Below are 13,636 nucleotides of genomic sequence, written 5' to 3'. Positions count from 1 at the left end.
CAATGCAGAGATAGTGTTCTTAGTGACCCTACTCTTAGTCCTTCCTGTGCTGACGAATAGTGCTGGCACATGAGGACGGACTGCAGCTTTTCTTTTGAGGTATAGCCTCTAACTCCTTACTGGGCATAGTAAGAGATGGTCTGGGTCATCTGTTACAGAACGGAGACTAGAAATCCGGAAGGAGTTGAATCGAGGATCCGCCACTCCAGGATTCTGAGTCTTAGCAATAAACTCAGGGACGAAGCTGAATGTTACCTCCCCCATCCCTTTGAATGGGAGATGTTATACGAGAGACCATGAAGTTCACCAACTCGCTTGGCCGAGGCCAAAGCGAGAAAGAATATTGTCCTCCATGTTAGGTGGCGATCTGATGCCTGGCGTAATGGTTCATAGGGAGGTCTCTTAAGAGACCTGAGAACTCGAACCATGTTCCATGGGGGAGGTCTCACTTCCGACTGAGGGCAGGTAAGTTCATAACTATGTATGAGTAGGGAAAGTTCTAACGATGAAGAAATGTCCATTCCTTTCAGCCTGAAAGCTAGACTTAAGGCTGAGCGATAGCCTTTCACTGCCAAGACTGAAAGGCACATTTCTTCACGCAAATACACAAGGAACTCCGCTATTGTTGGAATAGTGGCATCGAGTGGATAGATACCCTTTCCACGACACCAACCACAGAAGACTTTCCACTTTGCCTGGTAGCTTGCTGTAGAAGACTTTTGCAGGTGTCCAGACATCCTGACAGCAACTTGTTGCGAAAATCCTCTCTCAGAGAGGAGATGCTGGATAGTCTCCAGGCGTGAAGTCGTAGTGAACATACGGCTTTGTGGAAGATGTTGGCATGTGGTTGCTTGAGAAGATTGTGTCGTGAAGGAAGTTCTCTTGGTAGCTCGGTTAGGAGTTGAAGAAGGTCCGGGAACCATTCCGCGTGATGCCATAGCGGAGCTATGAGGGTCATTGAAAGATTGACCGATGTTCTGGTCTTGTTGAGTACCCTTCTCATCAGACAGAACGGGGGAAAGGCGTAAACGTCGATGTTGTCCCACCGTTGTTGGAAAGCATCTTGCCAGAGAGCCTTGGGGTCTGGGACAAGGGAACAGTACAGCGGGAGCCTGAAGTTCAGGGCTGTTGCAAAAAGATCCACAGTCGGAGAACACCACAAAGTCAGGACTTTGTTGGCTACTAGATGATCCAAAGACCACTCGGTACTCACTATCTGAGATGCTCTGCTCAGATTGTCGGCAAGCACATTCCTCTTGCCTGGAATGAAGCGTGCCGATAGTGGTATCGAGTGCATTTCAGCCCATCTCAGTATCTCTACTGCTAGATGGGATAGTTGCTGTGAAAAAGTACCTCCTTGTTTGTTGATGTAGGCCTATACTGTGGTGTTGTCGCTCATCACCACCAAAGAGTGACTTGCCAGCTACTGTTGGAACTGTTGAAGGGCCAGGAATACGGCCTTTATCTCTAGGAGATTCATATGAAGATACTTTTCTGACTCTGACCAAAGGCCTAAGGTCCTGTGGTGCAGAACGTGGGGCCCCAACCCTTTCTTTGAAGAGTCCGAAAAAAGCATCAAATTAGGGGGGAGGACGAGAAGATCCACTCCTTTTCGTAGGTTCTCGTCCGCCACCCACCACTGGAGGTCTGTCAGTTCCGCAGGTCCCATGGGGATCTGGACGTCTGGGGAATCGTAACCTTGATTCCACCGGGACGTGAGTCGCCACTGGAGGGATCTCATCCTGAGGCGACCATTGGGAACTAGACGGGCCAGCGATGAAAGGTGACCGAGGAGACGTAACCATGATTGGGCTGGAAGTTCTTCTCGTCTGAGAAAGGATTTGCGACCTTCCTCCGCCTTGCTATCCTGTCGTCTGATGGGAAGGCTTTGTGGAGATTGGTGTCTATAATCATGCCTAGGTATACCAGTCTTTGAGTGGGAAGCAGTGAGGACTTCTCGAGATTTAACATGATCCCCAGACCTTGGCAAAGTCTCAGAAGTTTGTCTCGGTGTTAAATAAGAAATGACACCGTCTGCTAGGATTAACCAGTCGTCCAGATAACGGAGGAGACGGATGCCAATCCTGTGTGCCCACGATGATATTAGGGTGAACACTCTGGTGAAAACTTGAGGTGCTGTGGAGACACCAAAGCACAGCACCTTGAACTGGTACTTTTTGTTGTCTAGGCTGAATCTTGAGTACTTCCTTGAAGACGGATGGACTGGGATCTGGAAGTACGCGTCCTTTAAGTCCAGTGTACACATGAAGTCTTGCGGTCTTACTGCTAGTCTGACCGCGTCCGCCGTCTCATACTGAACAGAGTTTGTTTGACAAACTTGCTCAGAGCTGAGAGGTCGATGACTGGTCTCCAGCCTCCAGACGCCTTCTTCACAAGAAAAAGTCGACTGAAGAATCCTGGAGATTCGTCGAGGACCTCTTGGAGAGCGCCCTTCTTCAACAGGGTCTAGACTTCTGCCCAAAGGGCTTGCCCCCTTGCCGATCCCATGGCAAGGGAGCTCAATGACACTGGATTCGTCGTCAGGGGAGGTAGAGATGTTATGAACGGGACGCGATATCCTTGACTGATCACGGAAATCGTCCAGGAATCGGCCTCGAGTTGCTTCCACCTGTCTGAGCAACTTTGTAGACATTCCCCCACTGGTGGACATGCAGGGGGACTACCTATCCTACCGTTTGCAGCCTCGGCTGCTCCCTCTAAGATTCTTGCCTCCCCTGGAGGACTTTTTGCCTTTCCTATCCTTGACAGGAAAGGGCTTAGACACCACGGTCTTCGCTGCTGTCGACGTTTTAGCGGTCTTGGCTGGACTGAACTGCTGTGGTGCTGGAGGCTTATAGGGGTTAGATGTTAAAGCCCTATGAAGGAGGGAGTCTTGATGAGACTTCCTACACCTCTCAGCGGCCTGTTCCACATGCTTAGGCTCAAACAGGATGGATCTTTCTAAAGAGGAATGTCTGAGCCTATTGATATCGGTGCTAGGGACCTTCTGATGGAATCTCTCGGCTACTGCATCCCGACGTTTCAGGATGGTGTTTGCCCACAAGTTCGAGACTTGGTGGGCCAGAAACTCGATCGTGCGAGTACCCGAGAGAAGGAAAGTCTCCATAGCTTTCCTAGTACGTTCTTTGGAAAAGTTCTCAGAACGTATCAGGATACCTAAGGTCCCTGACCAGATGTCGAGCCACGAAGTGGCTTGCATAGCACACTTCGCAACTTTCTCCTGGTTAAGGATCTCGGTTGCCGAGAATGAGACCTGCCGGTTGGAGAGTCTCTCAAGAGGGACTCCCTTGGTCAGCTCTTCCAACGAGTGGTGAAGCGGAAGAGCTAACCAAGGCTTCTTAAGGATCTCGAAGTACCTCCTCTGCTGTACGCGAGGAGGAGGAAGGAGCTTGTTGGTGGCACTGGAACGGTTGGAGGAGGACATCTTGGAGAGCTGTAAAGCGATCTTGTCCCTGGTACTCTTAACCTCCTGAGACCGGGGCAGAGCTGCACTGGTCTTGGAGGGTTATTGAGTACCGAATACACGGTCCAAGACCGTGTCCTTGCCCTCTCGAGGAGGGATCTCTGGGTCGGATAACCCATTGAGAGACCTCATTAGAGTCAGAATTTGCCAAAATGCATGTTCTGACTCTTGCTGTTCTCCTCCTGACGTAGGACTTGCAGCGAAGTCTCCTGTCCCCAAAGGCTCTTCTTGGGAAGAGTCGTGGCCGTTCTCCGAGTGGCTAGTTGGCTCCGTCCTAGTCCTTATAGAGGACTTTGGTAATCTCTTAGAGTCCTTAGATTCCTTCCTGGGAAGGATGTAGGACTAACATTGAGGAAGATGGCAAGTTCCTTCCAGTCCCCACCTGAGAAGACACCTCAGCACGAGGAGAGGTTTCCCCCCTTGGTGCGATGGGGGAAAGTCTCACCTCACATGATTCCTCCGAGGACGAGAAATCTTCGTCCGACAGGGAAGGAGAGATAGTCTGGGGAACAGAAGGAACCTGCCTCGAAGGCTTATGTGGCGTCTATTTAGGCTAGCCCTTGGAGAAGTTACCGCATCTGGAACTCCTCTTTTCCTCTTCAAAGGGGTAGAAACAGCCAAGGATCTGTGACCTAATTCAGAGAAAACACGCTTGAACGCCTGCGTAACGGCTCTGATTAGTGCACCGAACCAAGGCTGTTGGCTGACAGACGCGCTGTCAGATATCCCCTTTGAAGGGGCAGGAATTGAAGGATCCCTGGGAGGAGTTCTCATTGGTGGGTTTGCCTGGAAAGGCTTAGGGATCCTGGACCCCTCTAGATGTTTCCCTTCCGCCACAATGCGCGCTGTTATGCGCTTGCGGGGAGGGGAATGAGGTGATGGCGACCTTGCCGTGCGTAGATCAGCAGTCTCGCGCGCGGGAGGATATTGACGCTTGCGCGGGGAAGCGTAATGGCGCTCGCACAATGGAGAATATCGAGAATCGCGCGCGGGAGACTGCTGATGCGCACCCGCGGGAGACTACTGATGTGCGCGCGCATGGGAGACTGTGGGCGTGCGCGTGGGAGCGCGGAAGACTGATGGCGCACAAGAGCGCGTGCGGGAAACTGATGGCGCACAGGAGCGCGTGCGGGAGACTGTTGGCGCGCGCGCACGGGGGAAAGTATTCGCGCGTGCGTGGGCGCGCAGGATCAGGGCGTTGAGTGAGCGGGCACGCGGGCGAGAGTTCGCAGGAGCCTGAACCAGTCGTAGGGCGCGCGCGCATGAGAAAGACCCCTGGCGCGCGGGCGCGCAGCTGAAGCCTGTGCTGTTCGTGTGCGCGCAACTGCAGGAGAGGATGGGCAAGGGCGCGCAAGGCACGCACGCGTATCCTCGTGGATGCGTGCAGGCGATGTCGAAAGCTGGAGCGCAGGCAAGTGCTGGCGCGCTGGCGAACGCTGTCGCATGGGAGAAGTCAACATAGTTGACTTCCCAACAGTAGAGGTGACTGCTGGGTGTTGGCGCTCGCGCCCGGGAGAGCGCTGGCGTGCCAGCAATGTGGGTATCAAGTTTCAGATTATAAAGGTACCTTTTTAGATGATACTCATCTTCCTGCTTGGAAACTATTATTATTTATTAATCATTGGGTCAATAAATTGTGGAACCATCATACTGTAATAGATTCTCTTAAAATTAGTAGAGCAACCAGTGTTGATTGGCGTAGTTTTTGTTGTGAAGTTTCTGAATATTATTTTGATAACCAAGAACCAATTGGTGGTGATGGTGTTATAGTAGAAATAGATGAATCTCACTTTGGCAAACGTAAATTTGACAGGGGCCGTCCTCTCAGTGATATTTGGGTTTTAGGGGGGTTTGAGAGGGAATCCAAGACATTTTTTATACTGCCTTTAGTGGAGCCTTTGCCTCGAGATCGTTCAGCTGAAAATGTTATTCCTTTAATCCAGAAATAAATTAAGAGTGGCTCGTGTATTAATAGCGACAAGTGGCGTGCGTATAATTAGCTGTCATCTTTGGGTTATATACATAACACGGTGAATCATTCGGAAAACTTTTTAGACCCTGATAATTCATTGGTAAATACTCAAAATATTGAAAGACTTTAAAGGAATCTCCAAGAGTGGATCAAGAGGCCTGGAAATCGCTCACAATATTTTAAGCAATATTTATCTCGCTATTTATTTTCAAAACAATACCCTGAAAATCAGCGACTACATTATTTTTGTAAAACTGCTGCATTGCTGTACCCTCCTCAAGGAGAGAGGCAATGGCCCACGAGGCCACAGGAGGAGGAGGAGGAGGAGTAGGACCATTGTTCAGGCTTTTAAGACTGAGAGCAATTATGAGTACAATATTTATTTCTGTAGTATTAGGTATGGTACAGATCAGGTATTATTTTAGTTATGGACATTAATAAGTTAACCTAGTTCTTATACAAATCAAGAAAAACGTTGGGCTAGGTTAGGTTAGGTTAAGGGGTGTGGGGGGGGCAAGCCCCGCCATCCAGGTGCAGATATATTCAGTGACAGGTTAGGTCAGAAAATTAAGGTTAGGTTAGTGCACAACTACAATGTGACGTACCATAACTGGTCATATCGTGCATTTGTATGCCATTTTCTCATGTAAAATTCTTGGCTCGGGTTTTCCCATTTCCAGTGTTTTTATGTATTTCGAATTCAGTGTATACCTGTATACAGGTCCATTTTTATATGTTTGAGTGTTGTATTTTGGTTTTTTCCTCCATCTTGCCCTGTTTTTACCAACTTTGTCTCCCCCAGCCAAAACCCCGCTTCCCAGATTGTTATCTATAGGGGGAGGGGTGGTGGAAGGATAAGTATTCATTTGCGATGGAAATAAACCTCAAAATTATTCAAATCACATCATAATACAACAGAAAAACCTATATCTTATGTTGAAAGCAATTAATGTCCATAAGTAAAATAATACCATTATTAAGATTAGGGTAGGTAGCGTGGTTAGGTAATCACAATATCAACAGAAGAGTATGGTATTTTATAAACCTCATTTCCATCATTTGGTTTAAGTCTGTGATATTGCCCTTTTAAATCACATTTTAAAAATAATCCAGGAAACAAAAACTATCAATTTCCAACGGGAACGAATGTCATTTTCGAATAAAACGGATCTTTTTCTATAGTAAAAAGTAGTTTTTTCCCTAGGTTACATTACCCTGTAATATAGTACAATAATACCACAAATACTATAGTTTATTAAGATTATATAGGAAATATTTATTTCAATGTTGTTACTATTATTTAAAATATTTCATTTTTCCTTGTTTCCTTTCCTCACTGGGCTATTTTCCCGGTTGGGGCCCCTAGGCTTATAGCATCCTGCTCTTCCAACTAGGGTTGTAGCTTAGAATTTAATAATAATAATAATAATAAAAGGTTAATGTCTAGGAGTGGGCCGTATGAAGATATTAGTGATATTCAATGTATTTTAACTAGAATGTGTAGGAATGTAAGTAAATAGTGGTATACGAGCGAGATAATTTAATGAAATTCAATAAGTCGAAATATCGACGATCAAACTCACGCTACTCTCGTCTTCCTCCCAGAATTTTTCTAAGTCTGTTGTTATAGTTGACTGTCTTTTCCCCTACTAGGCCTAGGCAGGGGTACAGGGCCCCAGTTAGGTTAGGTGGTTGTACTATTAGGTTCAGTAGTGCCCTGAAAATCACTGTGGCCTTAAGGGGTGGGTGGAGCTCTCCCCACCTCGCTAGGCCAAGGTAGGGGTACAGGGTCCTAGGTTAGGTTAGGTTAGGTGGTTGTATTAGGTTCGGTGGTGCCCCGAAAATCACTTTTCTCCTCCTCCTCCCCCCACCCAAAAAACCCGCTTCCTACTGGGGTCCCCCATAACTGTAGTAGGTTTATGCTTAGATTTTGTGAGTCGTTAATACTTGAAAAATGGGTGCGGCCTTCTCCTGGACATTTACCTAATAATAATACTAAGCTTATTCTGAGGGTGGACCAAATCTAGCATTAATATGCTACATCTTGAAAAATATAGGCTTCGGTTATGAAAAGCATTTCCATCAAACTAGTTTCACACCCAGAACAAACACCAATTTAACTGTAAAATCATTTGAATATGAATAATACCGGAGTTATTATTATGTATTACCTTCACAATAATGGAAAAAAGAAGAATAACACAGCACAAGTCAAACTTAGCCATATCGAAGTTCAGTACAGTAACTTGTTTTCAGTTCAGTTGCTGAACTTGGGCGGAGGGACTCACCTCTCCAACGGCACCTCCTTAGCTTTCTTCTTTATTCTAATTCTTTATTTTCTTCTCTCTTTTTGTTCCACTTCTGATATCTATTCTTTTCTTTTCTCTATTTCTTTTTTCTTAAACAGACAAATGACGGGAGACAATAGACATAAGACATCACTGTTCCAAAGTTTCATAAACAGCTTACACGGTTCCAGCATTGTTCAGACAAATTTAACTCCCTTATTCTCTTATTTGTTCCCCACTCTAATTCATCTTGGCCATCCTTTTTCATTTACATCTGCACTAAATTACTGTAATAAACTAGAAATATATAAATCAATACCTTAATGATGTTGATAGTACTGTATTAGAATAAATGTTTGTTTTTGATAGATATTTCATATATAGAAAGACTTCGAAAGAAGATAGAGCCTGAGATTTTTTTATACCTTACATAGCAGAGACAGTTACGAGAATATTATTTCATATTTAATCAACCTATAGACTATAGGATGAATTATATATGAATAGAGAACATGGTAATAAAGTTATTTTCAAGTTATATCGAAATAATTTATTATTTTCATTCATTTACACACACTCACACACACACATTTATATATATATATATATATATATATATATATATATATATATATATATATATATATATATATATATATATATGTATGTATGTATATATATATATATATATATATATATATATATATATATATATATATATATATATATATATATATATATATATATATATATATAACTTGCCAAGCTACAACCCTAGTTGGAAAGGCAGGATGCTATAAGCCTAGGGGCCCCAACAGGGAAATTAGCCCAGTGAGGAAAGGAAACAAGGAAAAATAAAATATCTTAAGAACAGTTACAACATTGGAATAAATATTTCCTATGTAAACTGTAAAAACTTTAATAAAACAAGAGGAAGAGAAATTAGATAGAATAATGTGACCGAGTGTAACCTCGAGCTAAAGAACTCTAACCCAAGAGACAGTGGAAGACTATGGTACAGAGGCTATGGCACTAACCAAGACTAGAGAACAATGGTTTGATTTTGGAGTGTCCTTATCCTAGAAGAACTGCTTACCATAGCTAAAGAGTCTCTTCTACCCTTACCAAGAGGAAAGTAACCTCAATTATTGGGGTAGGTAAACTACTGATTTAATACATAATATACATCATCGATTACAAGGCAGCCTTTCATCATGAGCCTGGAATATCATATCCATACAACATTGATGAAATAAGGGAAGATAAAACACCTATAGTTCATTTCTTTTATCGAGGCAATTTGCACTGACTCGCAGGGGTGCCCTTTTAGCTGGGAAAAGTTTCCTGATCACTGATTGGTTGGACAAAATAATTCTAACCAATCAGCGATCAGGAAACTTTTCCGAGCTAAAAGGGCGGTGCAAATATGCCTCGATAAAAGAAATGGACTATAGTGATGTTTAAAATGCAGTTGCATTGTTTTCTGACTCAAATTCTGATATTGTAAATGATTGAGTTTTGAGTAAAATGGAGAAAACCAATGTCCCAATGTAGCTGAATATATAGCTTTATAAAAAATATCTTAGGACTATGCTAATAAAAAGGAAACATTACAAAATAACACCTTGATAAAAAAATACCTAGAAATAAACAAATGGAATAATATTATAGCTTCTGTAGATCACTACATATTACAATCTGTTGGATATGAAATGAATTAGGTTTAAGTAAGTGTATCCGAAAGTGTAACTAAGTTTAATCCATTGTACTTCGAATAAACGTCATTTGTATATTGTATATCTACCAATGATATTCATTTGTCTTTTTGGAAAAAGAGAAGGACAAGGATATATCTGCCCTTCATACAGCAATGAAATTCGTAAATTTATTGATTTGGGGCTTTGTAAGTTTAAAGAATCGAAATCAGATTTTAGTCTCTTCAACACATCCCATAATATCATATGATAATGCATAGATACAACTAACTTGAAGCATTAATAGCTCACTATTTAAGATTATAGGTAGTAGGTTGGCTAGGGCACAACCAACCCATTGAGATACTACCGCAAGAGAGTTATGAGGTCCTTTGACTGACCAGCCAATACCACATTGGATCCTGTTTGGTTACGGTTCTTTCCCTTCGCCTACACATACACCGAATAGTTTGGCCCATTCTTTACAGATTCTCCTCTGTCCTCATACACCTAACAACACTGAGATTACCATACAATTCTTCTTCACCCAAGAGGTTAACTACTGTACTGTAATTGTTCAGTTGCTATTTTCCTCTTGGTAAGGGTAGAAGAGACTCTTTAGCTATGATAAGCAGCTCTTCCGGGAGAAGGACACTCCAAAATCAAACCATTGTCCTCTAGTCTTGGGTAGTGCCATAGCCTCTGTACCATAGTCTTCCACTGTCTTGGGTTAGAGTTTTCTTGCTTGAGGGTACACTCGGGCACATTTTTGTGTCTAATTTCTCTTCCTCTTGTTTTATTAAAGTTTTTATAATTCATATAAGAAATATTTATTCTAATGTTGTTACTCTTCTTAAAATATGTTATTTTTCCTTGTTTCCTTTCCTCACTGGGCTATGTTCCCTGTTGTGGCCCCTGGGCTCATGGCATCCTGCTTTTTACAACTAGGGTTGTAGCTTAAGAATAATAATAATAATAATAATAATAATAATAATAATAATAATAATAATAATAATAATAATAATAATAATAATAATCTTTGTGACTTATTTGGTAGTTAAGTGGTGAACCTAAATTGCATAGAAAAAGCAGTTCAGGAATATCCATGTTACGCACTATACTCGGCTTACAATTGCAACTTTCCTTCTGTATATCGTAGTCATCTATCACACGTGTTACCCACTCGCCCACTTTGGTCTGACTTGTTCGATAGTAGAAGATTACGCGAAAGGCTATGTAATGTTTCTACTCGATTAAGTCTTAAGAAAGGAAGGATTTATCTTATTCCATCTTGGACTTACGATTGGCAATAAAGATAAGATGGTTTTCAAGATAGTAATGTAACTCTCGTAGATATTCGACCTTTCTGTGGGGTTGCTCCGCGGTGTGGGGGAGGGGAGTTTAGTTATCCAGTCTTGTCGAAGGCTCACTTTCTCTGAGAGTTACTTGTATGAAAAGGCATTTGAACGTGTCTCAACACATTTTTTTGATATGAATTTATTAGTTGTATATTAACATTTTTGAATAACATATTACAAGTCTCTTGGCTTTAACGATCACTAGATTTGTACACGATATCATCTACCAAACTTCTTAAACATAGAGTATGAGGACAAACGTTTTGTGACTATTTCAAATTATAATAATCCATTTTGAATGAAAAAAAAAAACATGGTAGATAATTCAATAATAAACGGCCAATAATTTAGATATTATATTCATGCAAACTTTCGTTCATATTTAAGGGTTTAAAGGCCACTCATGAATGGCAGAGGCAAGGGACAGTGGTATTGCCCTATCAAGCAGGACAATACCATAAAGACTGACCATGAATAACATATGATCAAAGCTTAAGACCCTCTCCACTCATGCTAAAACCAGGGAGGACCAGGCAATGGCTGCTGATGAATCTGTAGATAGACCTATAGACTCCCCCACCCCCACCCCCCATCCTTAGCTTGTAAGGATAGTGAGGTTGCAGCGGCCAAAGAAATTAACGAGTTTGAGCGGAACTCGAACCCCAGTCTGGCACTCACCAGTCAGGGTTGTTACCACATCGGCCACCGCAACCCTGTTATTTGTTAAAAGTCACTCGCAGCACTAGGACTATGTCCACTATAGTCAAGACAAAACATAATGAATATAAAATATGTTAAGACAAAATATAATGACTATAAAATATGTTAACCGGAAAAAAACATTATGGATCAGTATATCTGCACAATTAACTATGATCTAACTTAACCGTCTTAATGTGTCTGGACTTCATGGTAACTACTTAGATTACAATGAAATAATTTCCCAGTGGCCTCTTGGAGCTCATTGTGACTCATTCTCGTTTGCAAAGATACCTATTCGTTTTATTATATAAATTCTGTTTGCTTTCCACCATTCTCTTAAAAACCGTGCATTATATGTCCATTCTCTTTTCTTTACCCTGTTACTTTTATCAGGTAGCAAAAGCATTGTAGCTTATCGCCACCTACAGATTGTAACTATTACTCATGAATGAACTCTATGCAAGGATTTATTGTGCTATAAAGATATCCTTCATGATAAAGATATGATATATAATCGGAAGCTACTGTACTGAAAAATCTTCCAGTTTTAAAGCTTAGATACAACATTCAAGAAATATAAACACTGTAATCTAAACAGAGCGAACAAAGTTACAAAATTGAGAAAAATATTAGGCCTACCCGGTGATAAGAGCATATTTTCTCCAACTTGCTAGACAGTGCGAGTAAGCAGTCTTAATGTTAATTTAGTAGACTCGAAATATCTAGTTTTACTTCTCCCTTGTTTGTAAATGCAGTGTTTAGAATTACTAAATTAAATAATGAAACTTATTAATCGAACCAAAAGAAAATTTAAAACATTCCAATTGTTAGACAAATTTTCTATTTATATACTTCCTCACAATACGAAACCTTCTCCTTATATATAAACAATATTCAGTTTATATAAACAATATCAAGTTTATATAAAGAATATCAAGTTTATATAAACAATATCAAGTTTATGTAAACAATATCAAGTTTATATAAACAATATCAAGTTTATTGTGCGATTTTAACAACGCCAGTACCAATAGAAATAAACAAATTATAAAAGTATCGACATTAAAAAATATGGATGTTTCAGCTTCAATAAAGTTCATATTTCAAATAAAATTTGTCTTGTTCAAAGTTTCTGACGGTGGCCTGCATAATTCTTGAGAATGACGTCATATTAGATTGATTTTTTTTTTTTTTTTTTTTTTTTTTTTGAAAAAGTCTTAATAGCTAACCTTCTTTTCAAGAATAGTCCAGACCTACATTTAGATACTTTGCAAAATCAAAATGTTATGTACAAAATGTATTACAATGTATTACAGCTGAATTACAAACAAGCTAAATAAGTGCCTTAAATGATAACTACTCAATCGTTTATCAGACATTTACGAGAGATTCTCTTCCTACTTCAATCGAGCAGATATGAACCAATCCAATTTTGGACGGTGTGGGTGGAGGGGGGGTGGTGTGGATATCCTTATAGTGACTCAGTGAGTGTTTTATTTAATTAATTTATGCCTAAAAAACTCTTTTTGTGAATGTGTTTCAAATAGCAACTCACGCAGAAGTAGAAAAAAGTATATTATGCGCATTTAGCAAACTTTCCATTACAATATTTTTAAAATCAACCCATCAATGAATGTTTTTTTTCATGATTTACAAAATGTGTTCCATTGTTTCTTTATTCATACAATACTAGAATATTTACATTTACTCGTGTTTTTATCTATTGAAATAAGAGGGAAACCATGTTTTATTATAAGTTTTAATATGGGTTCACCAAGGAACTTTGTGTAATTTTTTTTTTTTTTTTTTTTTTTTTTTTTTTTTTTTTTTTTTTTTTTTTTTTTTTTTTTTAAAGCCACAAACGTTGTAAGTCTCCTTATCCTTTACCGGGACTATTGCAAATCCTAATTTTCCCTACTGAATACACAAGCAAATATCAGTACAGACACTTATAACTCGCAACATGTTGAATCACGTTCGTAGCAAAAAACGTTCTGACCTGTATAATTACGTATGTATTCATACGTAATCAATGCACGTGGTACGTACCAATGTATTCATACGTAATCAATGAATGTCGTACGTACCTATGAATTCATACGTAATCAATGCACGTAGTACGTACCTATGTATTCATA

The 13,636-nt window shown here is 40.8% G+C and overlaps 1 long non-coding RNA gene across 3 annotated transcripts in view; it reads right to left on the bottom strand.

Moving 5' to 3' along the window:
• Nucleotides 1–13,636, bottom strand: part of LOC137634685 (uncharacterized) — a 46,578-nt gene that overhangs the window by 28,463 nt on the left and 4,479 nt on the right. Inside the window, exon 1 of one of the 3 annotated variants that reach the window (XR_011042558.1) lies at nucleotides 7,745–8,071. The exons of the other annotated variants lie outside the window; for them this stretch is intronic. This is a non-coding gene — a long non-coding RNA (uncharacterized lncRNA). Of the gene's footprint in view, nucleotides 1–7,744; nucleotides 8,072–13,636 lie in introns of those variants that run through there. 3 annotated transcript variants of the gene reach the window in all.

The sequence above is a fragment of the Palaemon carinicauda genome, chromosome 45 (assembly GCF_036898095.1).
Source record: "Palaemon carinicauda isolate YSFRI2023 chromosome 45, ASM3689809v2, whole genome shotgun sequence".
NCBI classification, from domain to species: domain Eukaryota; kingdom Metazoa; phylum Arthropoda; class Malacostraca; order Decapoda; family Palaemonidae; genus Palaemon; species Palaemon carinicauda.
This window is presented reverse-complemented; position numbering and strand designations above follow the sequence as displayed.